This window comes from Solanum tuberosum, unplaced genomic scaffold (genome assembly GCF_000226075.1).
Source record: "Solanum tuberosum cultivar DM 1-3 516 R44 unplaced genomic scaffold, SolTub_3.0 scf00300, whole genome shotgun sequence".
NCBI classification, from domain to species: Eukaryota; Viridiplantae; Streptophyta; class Magnoliopsida; order Solanales; family Solanaceae; genus Solanum; species Solanum tuberosum.
Window position 1 is genome coordinate 29,349 of NW_006239221.1, and position 5,255 is coordinate 34,603.

Below are 5,255 nucleotides of genomic sequence, written 5' to 3' on the forward strand. Positions count from 1 at the left end.
AAAAAAAACTCAATTTTTTTCTTTTTGAAGGAGGTTTTGGGGCAGATAGGGGGCTGATGGGGACGGGGGGACGAGGGTAGTGGGTGGGGGGTAAAAATATAAAAAATTGAAATTAGAAATATCTTTTAAAAATAATTTTTAATATTTTTTTTGGGAGGGGATGGGGGTAGGGGTGAAGGTGGGGTAAAAAAATTGAATTTAAAAATACGCTTTAAAATTATTATTTTTTTGCGGGAGGGGGGTGGTTTGAGGGTAGGGACAAAATAAATTGATTTTTTCAACAAAAAAGTAATTGTAATTTGAAGTTGGAAGAGAGGTTTGGAAAATGTTTTCCTTAAGTTTTGAAGGGAAGTCATTTTCCTTAAATTTGAGGAAAATGAGTTGATTTGGAAAACATTTAACCCAACCAAACATGAGAAAATTGGAAAACATTTTCCGAAAAATGTTTTCCTTCATACCAAACACACCCTATATCTCTAATATATCTAAACTTATAGTAAGGTGATTCATTGAAATTTGTGAAAGTCGATTTAGTAGTTGAATTATTTTCACCAGCATCAACAAGAGAAACAGAAGAGGCTGAGTCCAACAACTCTTCATCACCTTCTACCAAATGGGTCCTCATGTAGGTTTTTCAATTCATGATTTCGTGAGATCCATCAGACAAATGATACTTGCTCCCTTAATCATAAGTTTCATCAATCAAGATATAATTAATATATTTTTAAGGGAAAAATGGAAGTATACTGATATCATCACAATTTGGAATGGTAGAGAAAAAAAGGAATGAAACTAAATATCAATATTATTACCATCAGTAGTTAAACTTCTACAGCTATCTAAAGAGTTGTAACCAGTGTTTTCAAAAACGTTTTTTGAGCGAGTCTCAGAGCGGGGCGTAAAAGAAACGCTTCGCGCGCAAATTGATAAGTCCTAGAATTTGGGGAGTAAGCACTAAGCATAAAACCATAAGTTTTGGGCGTAAAAACGTATGCCCTAAGTGTTTTTAATTATTATTTTTTATCTTTTTTTTGCTTTAAATCATATTTTTTTATTATTGGTGTAGTGACATTTCTCAAATAGTAATTACAATATTTTTTTTCTTCATTATTGGTTATTAATATCTATCTCAAATAAAAATCATAATAATTTTTCTATATATTTGTAGACACGTAATTTTTGACCGAACTTAAAGTTGTACACCATTTTTTATTGGTTAAAAAAGTTTCTTTATATTTAAATTAGATATTTTAATTTTTATCTTATTTTTTTAAGTTTAGTTTAAAATATTTTAAAAAAAATTGATTTTAGGATAAGTTTTATTTTGCAATATAATAAAAAATGACAAAAAAAATAATATATGTTTTATTTTAAATTAGGTTTAATAAATAATCTTGTATTTTTAATTATAATTTTAGATTAATTTTTGTTGACTAATATTCTTATTATTCTTTTTTTTTTACATATATTTAATTAAAGAAAAATAAATAAAATTAACCTCCCACTTACTCTCACCCACAACCCCACATCACCCCGAAACCTCACCATCACTCCCTCACATCTACCCACTACCCCAACTCCACCCTCACCTATACATACTACAATCAGCAATACCAAAAAAAAAAATACACACACGAGTCACGACACAACCCCAAAAAAAAAAAAAAAAAAAAAGAAAAAAGGCAACATACACGCACTAAAGATGCAAACAACCAAAATATTTTTTCTTCAAAGACATACACAAAAAAAAATGTGAAGGAAAAAAGGAAAAAACCATACACACCCAGAAAAACAAAATCCATACTAGATTACTCCACTATATATCCACCCATAACAACAAAAGATTTGTGGGTGTTTCAATCGAGTTTCAGTCAAATCTTGCGGTACTTATTTTTTTTATTTGCGGTATTCAACTTTACCTTATCTCATTAATTTATTTATGGAATTTGATGTAATTTTATAACAAGTTTTCCTTTTTTTATTCATTATTTGATTGAATATTGAGTTAAGTGTTAAGCATATCTCTATTTAATGAATTGAGATAGTTTTAATTGGTGGTTATCTTGATTTATTTATTTTTATTTGTTAGTTGTTATTTCTTAAAAATGAACGGGTTGTGGTTGTGTTCTTGTTTTAACTTAGATGCCAATAAGGATAAAAATAGAGATTATTAGGCTAAAAAATTATTGTTGCTTTTATTTTATCAAACAAAAAAAAAAGATTTGTTTTAGTAATTCGTCATTGTTTTGTTAGATTAGTAAGAAATTGCTACCCGTGTAATGCTTAATTTTGACGTTAACTTTAAGAGTAAATAAAAATAAAAAGATGTAATATTGATCTAAATTTTATCATGCACTCTAAAAGTTTATATTAGTTTTATGTTATTTGATTATTATTTTTTATAAGGAACAAATATTTTCTTTAACTTTAGATGAACTTTTAGGTATATTGAAAATATTCGCTTCAATTAAGAATGCGGTTGCACATCTTTATTGAGACAATTAAAAATAAACTCAAGGATGTGGTGACGCATCTTGACTAAATTGTTTTAATAATTAATTTGTTATTAATTCAAACCAAGAAGTGTAAATTGAGATTATTAGGTGTGATGCACTCGAGAAGGGAAGACAATTATGTCTCTAAATGTCAAGATCGAGAATGCAGTTATGCATCCGGTTTAAGATCAATAAAATTCAACACTAAAAAATACAAGCGAACCATGTCCTTAGACACAATTTATCCAAAAACAATTAAGATAAGTATAAGTCAATAAAAGCGACCGTACTAGAACCACGGGACTCGAGGGATGCCTAATACCTTCCCCTCGGTCAACATAATTCCTTACCCGAATTTCTATATGGCAGACCAAAATAAAGAGTCATTTCCATTTGATTAGGGATTAAAGAAAAGGTGACTTGGAACACCATAACTCAATTCCAAGTGGCGACTCTGAAAAATAAATTAAATAATCTTTTAATCAATACCGTCACTGAAATTGGAAAAACCCTATCCGCCGGTGCGAAAAGGGGTGTGACAATATTATAGGTTATTTATAATAGATAGAGATAATTTCAGAGACCTCCCTCCAGGTTTCGCTCTATAACACTCACCTTCCCTGTGGTTTAATATATTACGTCTACCTCCCTTATTTTCATTTTCTTGTAACCATTCTTTAAACCTATTTAAAATAAATACAAATTAATTTAAATTTGACAATTTTACCCTTCTATATAATAATTTCTTCATATTAATAAATATTATATAAAAAAATAACTCATTTAACAAATACTTTAAAAATAAATCAGCACAAATAATAATTGGACCGAATTCGATTTCACATCTTGTAATCTCTAACAACATTAAAAAATAATAATGGAAAAAGAAAGGCTCAGATGCTCTATTTTGTCGTCTAATAACAGACACAAGGTGAGCACCCAAAGTTCTCACTCAGATAATGCACCAGCCGGGAATCGAACCCGGGACTGTACAGTGGCAGGGTACTATTCTACAACTAGACCACTGGCGCTTGATGTTTTAAAAATACCATTTTACCTATATAGTCGCAAAGTACCACCTCAAATGTTAGATCAAGTGTAGTATCTGTTCATATTAGTATATTACATTATACTAACTCTATTTTTGAGGGGATGTCCATACGGTTGCTTGCTATTGTGATTCAGGACCTTCAAGCGTCCTCTGGCGTTGCACTACTGTCTTGACTTGACGCACCCCCACTAAATTTAGTTGTAAAAGCTTACTTTACATTCTCACTTATCAATTTTTTGGGAATTATAAAAGGTCATTCTCAAATCTCTAGAGTATCAAAAGATTCAATTTGTGTTATGAATTGACAAATCTTTAAAGATTCGTGAAAAATAATTTGTGTTTCTTATTAGTTTTCAATATTGTTCACAACAGAGGAATATGAGGGGAAGGTCCATCACGGTAGCTTGCTATCACGACCTTTAAGCGTCATCTAAGTGTTGCACTACTGCCTTGGCTTAGCGCACCCCACCAATTCTAGGTTGTTAACATTTCTTTCAATTGTTTGTTGAAGGAGTTTCTTCGAGATCCAGGACAAAGATATTAGTACTTAGGATTTTTGTGAAATTATTATTAACCTTTAATATTTTTGGAGCAAGATCGATACGTTATGGTGGAAAATGTTATGTAAACTACAAATTGTAATTTACATTTCTTGACAACTTGTTGCAGGATATATGAGGCTTGCTCAAGTAGTTGAGCTTCTTCACTATCAACCTATAGGTTGACGGTTCGAGTCATGTTGGAGGGTAAGTGACATTACTATTGAATATTGATCCTCCTGGGGTGGGGTGGGGTCGGAAAAACGTAAATTGTTTCATTCACTACTCTTTGATCAATTTTATTATAGACGATTAAAGGAATTGAATAAGTTTAATATATAAAACCAGAGAAGATGATTTCTAGTTTAATATATAGAAGCTCTTCTAGTCCCACACTGCCTAGAAAGAGAAATTTTATGTAACCAAGTAACCAATAAAATAGCCCCGATTACACATGGAAAATCATACCTTTCTCGGCCTTTTGGCTAAGATCAAGTGTAGTATCTGTTCTTATCAGTTTAATATCTGATATGTGAGTCATCGACTCACACGATATTAACTCTATTTTTTAAGGGGGAAGGTTCAGCATGGTAGCTTGCTATTGGGGCCTTCATGAGTCGCCTTGGTGTTGCACTACTGCCTCGACCTGGCTCACCCCACCAATTCTAGTTCTAAACACCTTTGATTTCATAGAAGTACGTAATTTTGGGCAGCTTGATACGTAAGAGCTCTCTATGCCATTCCAAGTTGCACTTTTTAATTAAAATCAGATATGAACTAATATTAGCTATAACTTATAAAATCTTGACAATTAGACTAATGTTTCAACCTAGCATTTGGCACCTTTTTTTTCCAGTAAGATGTACTGTACTACTACTAAAGATAAATGGTGATGCGAAGAGAGTTTTAGTGAACAACTAACGCTACACAACATTTTTAACAGAAAAAAATGACGGATAACAAAATGAAGAAGGCATAGAGTCAAACTACTTTTGATAAGAAAAAAGATTTTGCATAGTGATAGACTTGAAGTGGATATCAACAAGAGTGATGTCTTTCTACTTTTGTTTAAGAGGAAAGTTCATGAATATTGACAGTCTTGTGAAATGAATATCAACAAGATCTTACACAATTATGTATTAATTTTGTTTTTCCTTCTATTTTTAGCGA

At 31.1% G+C, this 5,255-nt stretch overlaps 1 long non-coding RNA gene across 3 annotated transcripts in view; it reads left to right on the forward strand.

Moving 5' to 3' along the window:
* LOC107063046 (uncharacterized) overlaps positions 1-5,255 on the forward strand; it is a 7,967-nt gene extending 2,712 nt beyond the window's left edge. The window contains exons 4-5 of one of the 3 annotated variants that reach the window (XR_001475028.1): positions 4,216-4,292; positions 5,029-5,255. This is a non-coding gene — a long non-coding RNA (uncharacterized lncRNA). The other 2 variants (XR_001475029.1, XR_001475030.1) reach the window with 2 other exon arrangements.